The sequence below is a fragment of the Salarias fasciatus genome, chromosome 11 (genome assembly GCF_902148845.1).
Source record: "Salarias fasciatus chromosome 11, fSalaFa1.1, whole genome shotgun sequence".
Taxonomy (NCBI): domain Eukaryota; kingdom Metazoa; phylum Chordata; class Actinopteri; order Blenniiformes; family Blenniidae; genus Salarias; species Salarias fasciatus.
In genome coordinates this window covers 19,674,022-19,687,342 of record NC_043755.1, presented here as the reverse complement: position 1 = coordinate 19,687,342, position 13,321 = coordinate 19,674,022, and positions in this window count along the sequence as shown.

The window sequence follows — 13,321 nt, the reverse complement described above, 5'->3', positions numbered from 1 at the left end:
GCTCGGGGCGGCGCTTGCGCTCCCGAAGCTTTTCGACCGGGAGGCTCCAGACTGCTGCGATCGTCTTCCAAGGAATATTCTGCGGCCTCTGCGGGTCTTCTCCGGTTGTTGCCCCGGCGCTGCAGCTCCAGGCGGTGCTGGCAGCGGCCCGGACCGAGCACATGTCGAGGGCTGCGTCCTGTCTGCTGTCACAGAGCAGGGCATGTGTCAAATCAGAGAGAGGGCAAGCCGCTGGCTCCGGCAGACAGCTCTGCTTTCCAGCTCAGGCTTCCCAAAACCGCAAATCCCTTCTCAGAGCGTCTTCTCAGCCAGAACGCTCGGGCCGACCCCACACAAGGCCTGGGGCCTAATTACAAAAAAGGAGGGAAAACCAGAATTGGCTTCTGATTGAGCTTCCTGGGTGAACGTTAATAGCGACCGCAGAGGGATATTTTATACCCTGAGAGGGCTGCAGCAGACTCCGGGAGCAGGAGGGAGTGGAGGAAGCTCCGGGTTTCTCCAGCAAACGGGGGCATGAAAACACACACAAGATGGAACACGTTCTCTTATTGTTCCATAGGCATCGAGAAACATTTCCGTTGTGTCTGCACCGACGTGAAGACGTCCAGGAATGATAAACAATGTTGCCAGAGCTCATTCCTAATGGGAACAATGGGACCCATATTACTCTGTGGTGGAGCTCTGGTGGCGTGCGAGAACTTCCGCGTCTCGAGTTTGATTACACGCGTATTATAGTGTCAGCGGTGGAATGTACATCCACTGTATGTCTCCACAACTCTGAGATCAGACTGTAACTGGAGGATCTCACGGCTTCATTCCGCTTTGCGTGTGATCGTGCGGCTCTGGATGGCAGCCCTCTAACGGACTGGCAACCTGTTCAGGGCGCACGCCGCCTCGTCGCCCATGTTGGCTCCGAGAGGCTCCGGCCCCTCCAAACCTTAGTCTGGATGGAGCGGGTGCAGAAGATGGATGAATGTGATTCTATCTTACTGCGTTTCATAGGAAAATATTGTGATATTACCACGACTGGATGGATGTGACCATATAGCGTTGGTCACCTTTACATTTACATTCAGCTTAGCAGAATTTGAACTTAAAGACTGGAAAAAAGGGGGAGTCGGTTGATTTGGCTTCGTGTAGGAAAACCACGCATTTTTTTAATTTATATTCAAAGCTTGGAAAGGTGGACACAGAGGTGCTGTTCGGGGACCTATGATAGGATTTCACTTCAAATAAGACGAATGGTTTTTATCATCTTATGGCAAAGAAAACAGAAGAGTGTATTTCAGCAGCGCTGTCAAACACGTGGCGTGCGGGACAAAACAGGGCCAGGAAGAGGGCCAGCCTACAGGGGGAACTTACAAAATCTATTAAAAATGAAATATATTATCAGATACTTATTGATATCTGTGTTAAAAGAATTTGGTAAAGTGGCGTCATGCCATGAAAAGAGTCAAAGACAGCAAATAGGCTGTTCACTCCGGCCGTGAGTCGGAGCGTTTTCAAGAAGTTCACAGAGTTGCGTTTTCAGTGGCTTCGAGCACCGGACACCCAACTCGGCCTGAATTTACCAAACTACAACAACTAAACACTGAAACAAATAGCCAGTGTTTTAAGATAAATGATCATTTTCAGTAACTGACTCAAAAGTAATCGATAATCGGGGGGAGGCCATGTTAAATCCCAGCTGGAAAAAACCTCCCCCTTCTGCTCACAAACTGCTCAAGATCAATCATTCTGTATACGGTCTTCCACTGGGTTTGGCGCCTCTGCACTGGAAGGGATTTCTTCTTGAACGTGGTGCATGCATTAAGATCAAAATGTTCTTATGAGCTGAACGTGTTGCTGGAGGTTTTGTGATTGTCATTTTTGTAATTTCTAACTTCTTGTAAGACTTTTTACTTTTATTTTCCTAAAAAGCTTTAGAAAAACCACAGACTGCAGCAAAGCACTGCAGACCCGCTAAAAAAATTCCAAACTGTGTGTTTTATGTATATCAGTGAGAACGCTGCCGGTGAGCGGTGGCTACACACGGCCTTCTTCTGACTGCAAAAGTCCAAATTGCTTTGTGATCAGTGTCGTAAAGCAACAATAAATAAATGTAACAGTAACCAGTAAAGATGAATGATCGATACATCTATACTGGCTTGTCTACCTGTCTAATATCCAGTGTTTATTGTTGAACTGTGAGAGTGGAATCTAACCTTACATCTGACACCAGGAAGGAAATCAGCATCTTAGCCAGAATGTCAAACAACTGCTTTAAGTAAATGGAGTAAATCCCTCCGATCCGTTCCACTCGCAGTGCGAGGCTTTAGGTTGAGGTCCTCAGCTTCACTTCAAACCATTTATCTCCAACGGTATATTTTCAGTAATCACAGGAAAAAAAAGAAGTTATTAATCACATCCAGCTGAGGCACATGTGCACTTTAATTTATTTATTAGTGGCTGGTTCTTCGATCTGGGATGGCCGGTCGCCGTTTTCACGGTTATGACATCTGGCAATACGTTGAAGTACTCGGAGAATCCCGACGGAAAAGGCCTGCCTCAGCCGGGCGTCGTTTGATATGTGTCAATTATGGCATCAGTGAGCGATCCGAGCCTCCCATCTGCAGCGCACCCTGACATGCAATGCGGTCTGCTCGCTCCGGCGGTGCTGCGCGCTTCCCGCCATCCGCCTGCCGCCTCACAGCAAGGTTACAAGATTACATCCTCCGTTCGCATATATCCAGTCGAGACCCATCACTCTCCTCTCCGGTGACGCCGTCTGTAACACGCAGGAAAACATACCGTGGAGTCTCTGTTGTGGAGGTTTAAGGGGGGGATTTTTCAGGCGATGGATGGGAATGAACTCCACCGTGTTATTGCCGCGCACAATTTTATGTGCGGTCACGCACACACTCGCACAACCAGTGGATACTCATGTCACACGCGCGTTCTCGTCAGTATAAACTTGGCAGACAGGCAGCGCTACCATCTGCTTGTGGGGAGCGGGATATGGCAGGCCGGCGACCACAAACAGCCAAGGTAATGGCGATGGGTTACACTGCGTCTCTATCTCCCAGACGGCGCGAGACTCCGCCGTCCGCAGCGTTTGGACGCTCTGCGGCAAAGCGCTTCTCCAGTTCGCTGGCAGCTACTAGAACCTTTCCCCGACGTTTACGTAGATATGTCTGAACCTGATAGAATGTCTTATTCATGCACTGCTTACCCATGTAAATCTTGGAGCCAGTTTCCGCCAACACTTCCAGGTACAGATTTTTTCTTTTTTCTTTTTTTTTTTTTAATAAATGCTAATAATTGAAGTTCTGCGTGCGTAGGATTTGTCTTGGATACACAAAAAGTACGGGTCAAAAGCACGGAGAGAAAGCTCGAAACTGTGAAATACAGCCAACGGACTATTAGGAAAATAAAGAACAAAATGAAAGAGCTGGGTTTATGATTTGGGTTGACAACCAAGTGAATAGTCAGAATCCTCGCCAGCGAGGAAGAAGGTGAGGCTACAAATCTACTACCTGTGGCAGCGTTCTAATGAACATTTTGTTCATCTGGACTGCGGACAGCAAAAACTTTTAATTACGCATTTCTCTATTTCAGGCACGCTGAACGGTCCAGATATTCATGGAGCCACTAATCATTCTTGTTAAATCCAGTTTTGGAAGATCACATTAAAGTTTCAGGCGCTCGTCCAACCTCATGTTTCTAACGCTAATATACAGAAGGTGTAAATTTTTACATATAAATCATTTCATTTTCTAAATTAAATGACACAGTTGACCAGCTGAATTGCGGTCGCCTCTCTGACCCTTCCTCGGTATTAGTGTTGGCAAAAGTTTGCAGGGTTTTTTTTTTTTTTTTTTTCCTTCATTTTTCATTGCAGCCGAGAGCCAGAGTCTCATTTCACCACATATTCCTCTCAGGTCAAAGTGGGACCGTACACATGAAAAGCCATCATGTAGGTGCCGCGTGGAAGAATTCCACTGTCTTTCTAACCTGAATTCATCACCATACATTCAACATTATCAGACTGCATTGCTGCATGCAAAAGGCTTGATGGATTAGAATCAATTATGGCTGCGAATGACTTTGTCCAGTTTCATTATTTAGCATCAAAAACCAGCTGTGTAGAAATAATTCAGTATTTTATGTTAATGGGGAAAATAACAAATGTACTTTGCAGCTGTTTGAATGATTTCATGAGCAAAACAGCTTTTCAGGGATGATTTCAGCAAATGCATTTACAATGTATATACCTTATTTAAGCCATTTGACTCTAATTGTAGTGGGAGTGTGAAAACACTTTCCAGGGCAGTTGTTGACAAAATGTAGCACCACATCTGCTGAATCTCTCAAATCCATTAAGACCTGAAGCGAGATTTGCCCGCGTCCTTTTATGGCTGCTGCATTTTTGTGCTCCTGCCATCGGCGCTGGATGACATGATGTCAACTTTTCACACCATTTCAGCACATCAGGACGAAATTTAATTGGCTTAGTTTGAATAAATGGAAATATTTAAGCGTCTTTGCATACGACCTAAGCTATAATTGTGCAGTAGACTTCAAGCCTTGATGGGTTGTTAGTTTTCTCAACGCCATAATCTTTATTCTTGCCCGCAAGCTCACTGCTTGCGGATTGGATGCTTCTCACTGGAATGCAGTTTGAAAACAAATCAAGCCTTCGCTTATACTTCACAAGTTCAAGAGTTACAACACAGCTTTACATTTTTTTTTTTTCCAATTTGAAATGAGTGATTTTAATTGGAATTATAGAGGAGAAGGGGTGAGGAAAAACCGACAACGTATGGAATACTTGTTTCTCACTCACTCGTTCAGTGACAGAGATTTGTGTTCCTCGAACTGGCCTCAATAGTACTGCTGTACGGCCAAAAATGACTGGAACTTTGGCTCCCCGGCACCAGGGGTGCTGAAGCAGCTCGTCCCACTTTAGCGCCTCAGCGTTCAGGTTGTGCTGGAAAAGCGGTGCCTTGTCTGACTGTGACCAACTCATGACTGCTAAAGCAGTTATGGCTTTTTCAAAACCCCTCTCCAAGAAAAACAAGTGGTCGTAAAAAAGTTCAAGATGCCTTGAGGGTAAATATTAATATAGTGCTTCTGCACCAGAAAGATGATACGCTGATAGACGTTCAAACCGCCGCTCATCTATTGCCCCCAAATATGGTGCAAAATATAAAGTTATACTACTTACTTGTTGCGTGTGATCTTGTGATCTGGAATTGACAATCAGCTCACCTAAATTATGGAAAACTCATTATTGTTTAAAAAAAAAACGGAAAATGGTGCAGTGCGTCTACTTCTGTCCAGGTAACGAGTGAGCATCAGCACTGTTGGTTGCGTTCTGGCTTCGCTGGGCTCAGACTTAATAATGGTTTACAAATATGGTTAGGCTTGGGTTGTGTGGATTTGGACTCATCTGGACTGAGGGCTGGCACATCTATCAGACACAAATTGGGTATGGACCATGCATGGTGTCCTCAATTTAAACAAGATGAAGCGCTGGTTCAGTTTCTGTGGAGAGATTCTAGCCAGAGTACTTGAGCCAAGTTTCTTTCTTTTTCTTTCGTTCTTTTTTTTTTCTCAATCTGCCAGACTTGGGCAATCATTGCTCCAAACAATTCTTGGCCTGATGAATATGCAGTAATACCTCTCCTATTAGAACTGAATGCAGAAAATGGAGCACAATAGCAGTCTTTGTTGATTATGTTTCTGAACCTGTTCTATATGCTTCATATCCAGAGGTCCCACATTGAAACTACCTGGATTTAAAGGATCTGTTGGTATCATCTTGGAGCCAGGTAAAACAGCATTCCATTTAATCCATTGGCAGGTCGAGTGGAGTCCAGGCGCTGATGGGTAGGGCTGTTTTTCATAGCTAAAGGGGGAATTACACTAAATTGTGTAGGTGGTCATAATGTTATGGCTAAATGGTGTGTAGATCTTCTATAAGAGCCTATTAAAACTCTACAATCACACAGCTTTAGGGAAACAACTGAACAACACGTCCGTGGATTTTACAGTGGTGAGTCAGCACATCTTGAGGAGAACTGACGACACCGCGGTGGATACAACCAGGAGATCAGGTTCTCCTTTCAGCTATCACATTCTGTAAGACTCAATAAGGTTTACCTTCTCCTGGGTGACCGAAACACTTAAGTCCTGCTCAATAACCTCTATTGCCACTGCCCGCTCGCGTCAGGCCGACTGTATCATGCAGCAGCGCAACGCTGATAAAGATCTGGATAAATAATACGTATCATCCCGCCTTCAGAGGGGTCGGGTTACCTCGGCGGTGACTGTTTGTCAATAACTGTGCTCTATATACCTCCGGAATGGCTCTGCAAGAACTTTGCCCTCCTGTGGAAAAATAACCATTGATGTAAATTTGTTTTGTTGTGGAGGCTATGATTCAGTCCAAGACCGAGAACGGTCCGGTTTCCTCGCCGCCCAAATTGTTCTATTTTTCCTTTGAGAGGTCTCTGACAGTGGGATTAAAAAAACCAAAACTATTAAGTTTCTTGCCCTCATGCGTCAACACTTTTGTGGTTTTTATTTTCTTTTAATACATCGTTGGAGCGTTATCAAGTCCTTAAAGGAGTGCAGTCTGCACGTCTACCTGAATGCTAAAGCGGAGTGTTTGAAGCCCGAGACCTTCAGAAGACGTGCAAACGCTCTCAAATAGGAATATTAGTTGGGTTGATATTTCAGATTAACAGTCTTCTTTATAGTATAGACACTTAACCGTATGCAAAGTTTGGCGCATTTTGTTTGAATGAATATTCCTTCCTGGTGATATTTCCATCCCATCATCAAACCTCTTTCTCACCGTTATGCACATTGAGAGAGAGGCGGAAAAAAAAAAGCACTTCTTAAGGTTTGGATTGAATGTTTCTTGTCTGTTAACAGTGAAAGCGAAATCTAATGGTTCTTCGTGAAAAAAAAAAAGAAAAAAGGGAAAAAGCAGAGGTTTTATCCATGACTGCCCAGTTCGGCTCAGTCCCAGATCATCCCAGAGCACATTCCTGGGTCCAGCTCGCTGGCATCTTGGCCCTCGCCCTCCTCACTCCCCGCTGGCTCGGCCCCGGCGTCTGGTGAACGGGGAAGCTGCCACTCATCATCAGCCAGCCGAGTGGGAAGCCAGAGCTTTATATGGATGCTGAAGTGGAGAGGGCTGGGATGACAACAAGCCGGCACGAGCGAATCCACAGCTGCAGGCGGCTTTATTTTTAGAAGTTGCAAAAGGCGCACTGTAATCCAGATACTCTGAATGATCACAGCACCAGACCAACAGGAGGACACGTAGTCATGGGAGGTACAGCGGTGTACAGGTGTTCACCAGCCATGACAAACAAAGCAGTCGAGGCAGGTTCAAAAACAGGCGTAAAGCTAGACATGAAAGCCGGAGCAGTCAGTAATAACAACAATCGACAGGACAGAGGACGACACACACTGCGTACACATCGGGAGCATGGAGATAACAAGTCACAGCAGATACAGTCAAGAATGAGGAAGCACAGGAGGGCGAGGTCTGACACTCTGGAGGAATGAAGGCCAGCCGCAACATGAAATATGAAAATACACAAACATGAACAAGAGCAAGAACAGCGGAGTAGAAACATGAGCCAGATCCCCAGAAACAGATCATTAGCTTCACACCAGGACAGTCCAAACACGGTCGGGTTCAGTTCGGTTGGTCGGGGAACGCTGAAAACTTTCACACCTTCGTTCGGTTTGATTCTCTTTACTGTTGCACTTTTGAGAGCTCACCAAAACCACTGAGCAATTTAAAAACATTGTTTTAGTGGGTGGCCAAAAGCAACCGCGATATACAGAAATCCGACCATGTACTGAACAGTGCCTGCACCTCGTCATTGCTCCATGTCTGCCCGCCAGATATTTTCCCAACTTTTTCTTTGTTTTCCTCACATTCCTCACGCTATTGCTGTCAACATTTTTTTTTTTTTTTGTTAATTTCAAAATGCACCACGCGCTCTGTTTCTCTCTTCGGTTCACTTCCTGCATTTGCCTCACTGGACAGTCCGTCGGTATATTCCTGTAAACGCACTGTGCCAGAGTTCACTGGCAGGGAAAAAAACGAGACCCACATTTTCAAGTAGACCAGAATTTGTTAGTTTGGGCCATACAGCATTGAGAATGAGCTTTATCACCTGCTGAAGAGAAGTTAATCATCTGAGGACGTGCCAGGAGGTACTGTACATCTGAAAAAAAATGATAGAACAAAATTCTTTTTAAAATGCTTTCCTTTCATAAAAAAAAAAAAACGCAGCTGATAAAAAGTTAAAAGCCAGATGTTTGATCATTTCATGAATTATGACAGCTTATTTCAAATTCAGTAGCAGTGACACATCTCAAAATGATTGTACGAAGCCAATAAACATCTCCACACAGCCAGAGGAACACTGCGTAACCAACAAGGGTGAACGGTCAAAACCATTATCAGTTTAATGTTGGGGAACATTTTTTGAGGATTTTATACACTTTTTAGCCAACATTTTGGGGGAAAAAATGATAAAACTCTTTCCATGTTTACCTCTGAAACTATTTTGAAGGATTTTTAACCTTCAACTTTACTGACAAAGACTGTAATGTGACTGGGGATGAGCGAAGGCCACCCAGATTCTACCGAGCATCAGCTTCTGGGTTGATTTATCATCACACATGAATGCAATAGTCAGGACGCGACGACAAGCCGTTCACTGCAGTGCAATTTCTTATGTGAAGCAGAACTGTGTATATATGAAGCTATTGCATGACAGACCAGACAAATTATGGATACATTTTGGACAGCGTGCACAAGGCCAAGTAATTTCCTGACCACAAAGACAAATCAATTCAACGGCTGTCAGGGCCTCTCAGCAAAGCTGATGGTTTAATAAAGGAAGGGTCGAAGTGCTTTCTGGGCCTCTTACATACTTTTCCTACTGTTCCTTACAGTTTCTGTTCGACAGCTCCAGTCCACAGAGAGGACAATGCTGTCACACATTCAGAGAGAAACCCTAGAGCTCCCCGAGAATCAACACATAGCCTGTCCCACCATTCCAACACAAGTGCTCGCTTCTCTTTTTTCTTAGAACGGACGTCCAAGTGCTGATCCCCTGACAAAACCAATAATCTTTTACAGCTTTGGGTGGAATCGCTTCTATCGCCCTGTCTTTGCCGAGGCTTGGTATCACACATGCACGTAACGCAGTGTGATCTTGGTGGTGATGCTAAACAGGATGTTCTTTCACAAATGATGGGTGAAGATCTGAGCTGGATTAAAAGTGACGTGACAATTGCAGTGTGACGAGAGGCCAAGAATTCAGGCGTAACCTAATTAGATTTAGAGCACTGGACTGTCTATCTGCTGTTGGTTGTTTTCATTCTTAGAGTCGAATCAAATGTCACAAAAATCAGGGAAAACTCTGCCACTGCTAACAGTTCGTCTGACCATACTTGATTTGGCCGAGTGAGAGACAAATATACAACAAATGACAACTGGTAATATTGAGGAAACATCCACACCAGCCATGTGAAGCTGTGCTCAGAAGCAGAAATGTCAGAGGAAACACAGTGAATCTTGAGCCACGTAGATTTCAACCGAAACACAGCTGACGCTGACGAGCATTTAGTTTCACAGGTATTTGATGAAAAGCCAAAGACCTGGAAAAACTGAGGCTTTGACATGATGATGGCCCTCAATGAGAAGAGAGAGAGCAACCACACATTTTCCAATCGATCCTGTGGGCAACATAAATATCTTTAGCAAATTTCGTGGCAATCCACTCAGTAGTTGTTGAGACAGTTCTTTCAAAGCCACAAAATTTAAGATTGTTGGTGAAAAGTGCCAGACGAGAGAGGCAAGGGTTATTGGGTTTGGGAATCATGACCGGCTGTCCAAAATTTTGTGCCAGTCTATTAAGTAGATTTAATAATATTTTAGAGGCAAAGCAAAAAAAACATCTTATGGTTCAAATTAGTGGACGGATCAGTCCTCAGAACTCAAGTCTTCTTGAGGACTCCATGTTAGCTGAAAGTCCATCCATACATTCTAACTGGATAGCTGGTGAATAAACAGATGGGAGTGGAGATGGAGGGATATGCTGATGTGATCTGATCTGTTTGAACCCAAGAATCTGAGAATCTGAGAGTCTCCATGTCAAATTCGACTCTTGGAAAGTGCTTGGCTTCGCTGCAAAGGATTGTGAGTTACTAAACAGAGCCATTAGTGCTGGGCAGACCAGTGGTCTGGCCTGAGGGCCTGGTGGAGCGGCGGGGGTCCTGTGGTAGGAAGCTGTGGCCTGCAGAAGACAGGCAAGGGGCTTGGGAAGCGTGAAGCCCAATCCACATGGCCTGCTGGCTGGACCTGTGCATAGGAGAGATAGGGTGTCTGGGAAAATATGTGGATATTTTGAATTCATCACATTTGGAGACCACAGAAGACATAGAATCTCAAAATCTACCGTCTTCCAGCAGTTTTCTGACAAGCAGAACCTTTGTATAGAATGAAAATGTTATTTTATCCTCTGGCTTTTGCATTCTCTCTGACTGCTGTCGGTGAACAATGGGGGAGGTGGATTCTCAGGACTGTATGTGCTGCAAGCCGCCCAGGAGGACCTGACGGGTCGGACATTTCTCGAATTGGTTCTTTCACAGTCTGAATGACACAAAGTGTCCAAAAAGAAGCGAGCAGATCTGTCCTCCCTCACTTCAGGCTGAGCCGAACGACACAACCTACTCTTGCCTCCTCTAAACGGTGCTTAACAGCTATCACATGTCAGTAGAAATACTTCACATTAAGTGAACTTATAACCATTGACTTTGGCCGAACACGGTGGGAAAAGTATTTTCTTCGTACATTGTATTTTTTTTTCACCGTGTAGCTCAGGCCATGTCCAGTTGTTATTGTCTCTGTGCTGTGGGAAGCCGAAAATACTTTCCACATGCACACACGCACGCACGTGCACATAGACACACACACACACACACACACACACACACACACACACACACACGGGTGCCGGTCATTCAAATTCTTTGAAACGGTGTAAAGGTTAACACTCTTCTTGCCTCACAGCAAAGACGTCGATCAAAGTAAAAGTAAAGACAGGGATGGAAAGAAGACGAGCGCCAGGAAGGTTGACGTAACAATGACTTTACGATGTGAGGACTTTGCAGCGTGAGTTTGCGGAGATGAAGATGCTGAGATTATCAATGGGAAGGATCTGGATGAACAGCTCAGATTGAGCAGTTTCAAGATAGATCTAAAGAGACCGGGCTGAGATGGTTTGGTTTGGTCATGAGATGAAGAGAGACTGTGGAAACATGGAATGACAGACGCTGGAGTTAAAGCTACCAAGTAAGAGAAGAAGAGGAAGAGAAAAGATAAAATTGATGGAAGTGGTTGATGGAACAGAAGAGGAGGCAGGGGATGAGATGAGATGAGAGTAGATGACCCATGATGGTAAAACCAGAGTAGGTATACAAAGGTAAAGTAAAACATCAAGTAGCAGAATAGATGAGGATAGTAGATATGAAATATTAATTAAACATTAAAATATATTTCTGAGAACACATTTGGAGCTGTTTTCTGATGAAGATTAATTCCTTTCATGTGAACCAGAGTAATAAGAGAAAGCCTGGCCGTGTTTATTCGTTTTTCTTTTCTTTTCTTTTTTTTAAGTTTGAATATAATTAAAAGACAACTATCAGAAGACCTGAGGGTCAGATAAGTTCATAGAATGGGAGTGAATTAGATAAACAGGTTGGATCCATACCATTAAGAGCTTTGTAAACCAATAAAAAGGCTCTTAAAATCAATTTCGAGGGAGATAAGTGGACGGTGCAGGGTCGGTGAAAATGTGGTAACATGAGCTCGAATTCTGGTCTTAGTCAACACACGTAGAACCTGAAGCCACTGTATTGGATGCACACTCCTCTGAAAGAGACCATAAACTAGACCAGTTAAATCTCCAAGAGATCATGCAGTTCAATGAGGAAAAAAAAATAATTGAGGTGAACTGGAACTTAAGGCTGCATTAAAGCAATGTAAAGTTTTGTATCATCTGAGCAGCTAAAGAAATTGATTACATTCCTCCTCATCTTGTTTGGAAATGAGAGACATCGAACTGAGACTTGAGGTTCATCGTTTGATGAGGTTCGACGATTTAGTTTGAAAGCTGAACCGATTTTGAATCCAAGTACTTTTGACTGAACGCCACATTTCAGCTCCAAATCTTCAAATTGTCACATTGTTCATCATACGAAGAGTTTGCATGTTCCTCCTGTGTCTGCATGGGTGATCTCTGGGGACTCTGGTTTCCTCCGTCAGTTCAAAAACATGTATTTGAGGGTAAGTAGCGGCAGTGTGTGAGTGCTGACTGTGTCTTTGTGTTTGCCTTGTGATGGACTGTTGACCTGCCCAGCGTGAACCCTGCCTTCACCCATCATCAGTCAGAAAGCCAACTGCAATATAAAGTTGGATGAAGGCGAAGATGGATTAATCGAACCATACTTTAAGGGTTCAGACACCCTGATACAACTTGTGAGAGCTCCTCGGAACAGAAGTCTGACCCTCTGTAATTTGTGTGGACAACATCCAGCTGTTCCTGTCGACTCCCCTTTCGTGAGTCGTCCGCCCTCACATGAGCTGTGGATCTCAGCACAGTTTGTACTTGTTTTGTAGAGACCCAGCAATTATCACTTCAAGCACATCCCACATCATTCTGAATCCAGGAAGACTTTTATTTTTTTTCTTACCTTTGGTAGTATATGTACTCTTCAGCGCAATGACATCCCACAAACCTAAGGACAACATAAAAAAGCCAACTGCTAATTTGTTTACTTTTAACATCTCCACTCCCTTTTGTGTGATCTGGGTTCGGGGAGCTTCTGGCACACGCCAGTGGGGTTTTCTTTTTCGGCGATGTTGAGCCAAACTGTCCTCATCACCCCCGTGGCTGCATTTCAGCCACGCTGTACTGGATGATGGGAGGAAAAAAAAAAGAACTGGAGCTGTGGTTCTGTATGATTCCTGGCCTCTGAAATGGTGATATCTTTGGAATAATGGTTGCGGTGAGCTACAAGATGGTGCCATGTATCAAATCCCGATTGATTTTATCATTGCATCAGTCTTCCTGATCGTCCATTGTCATCTCAGCCGTTCGCTCACACTCCCAATGCACACGTACGCCTCCGTACAATAGTTCAAACTTGCTGAGTGAATAAGAAAGTGCTGAAGTGTATCTATACTTTAGTCAAATCAAATCAGTGACGTGAGTTCAGGAAGCACCGTATAAAATAAAAC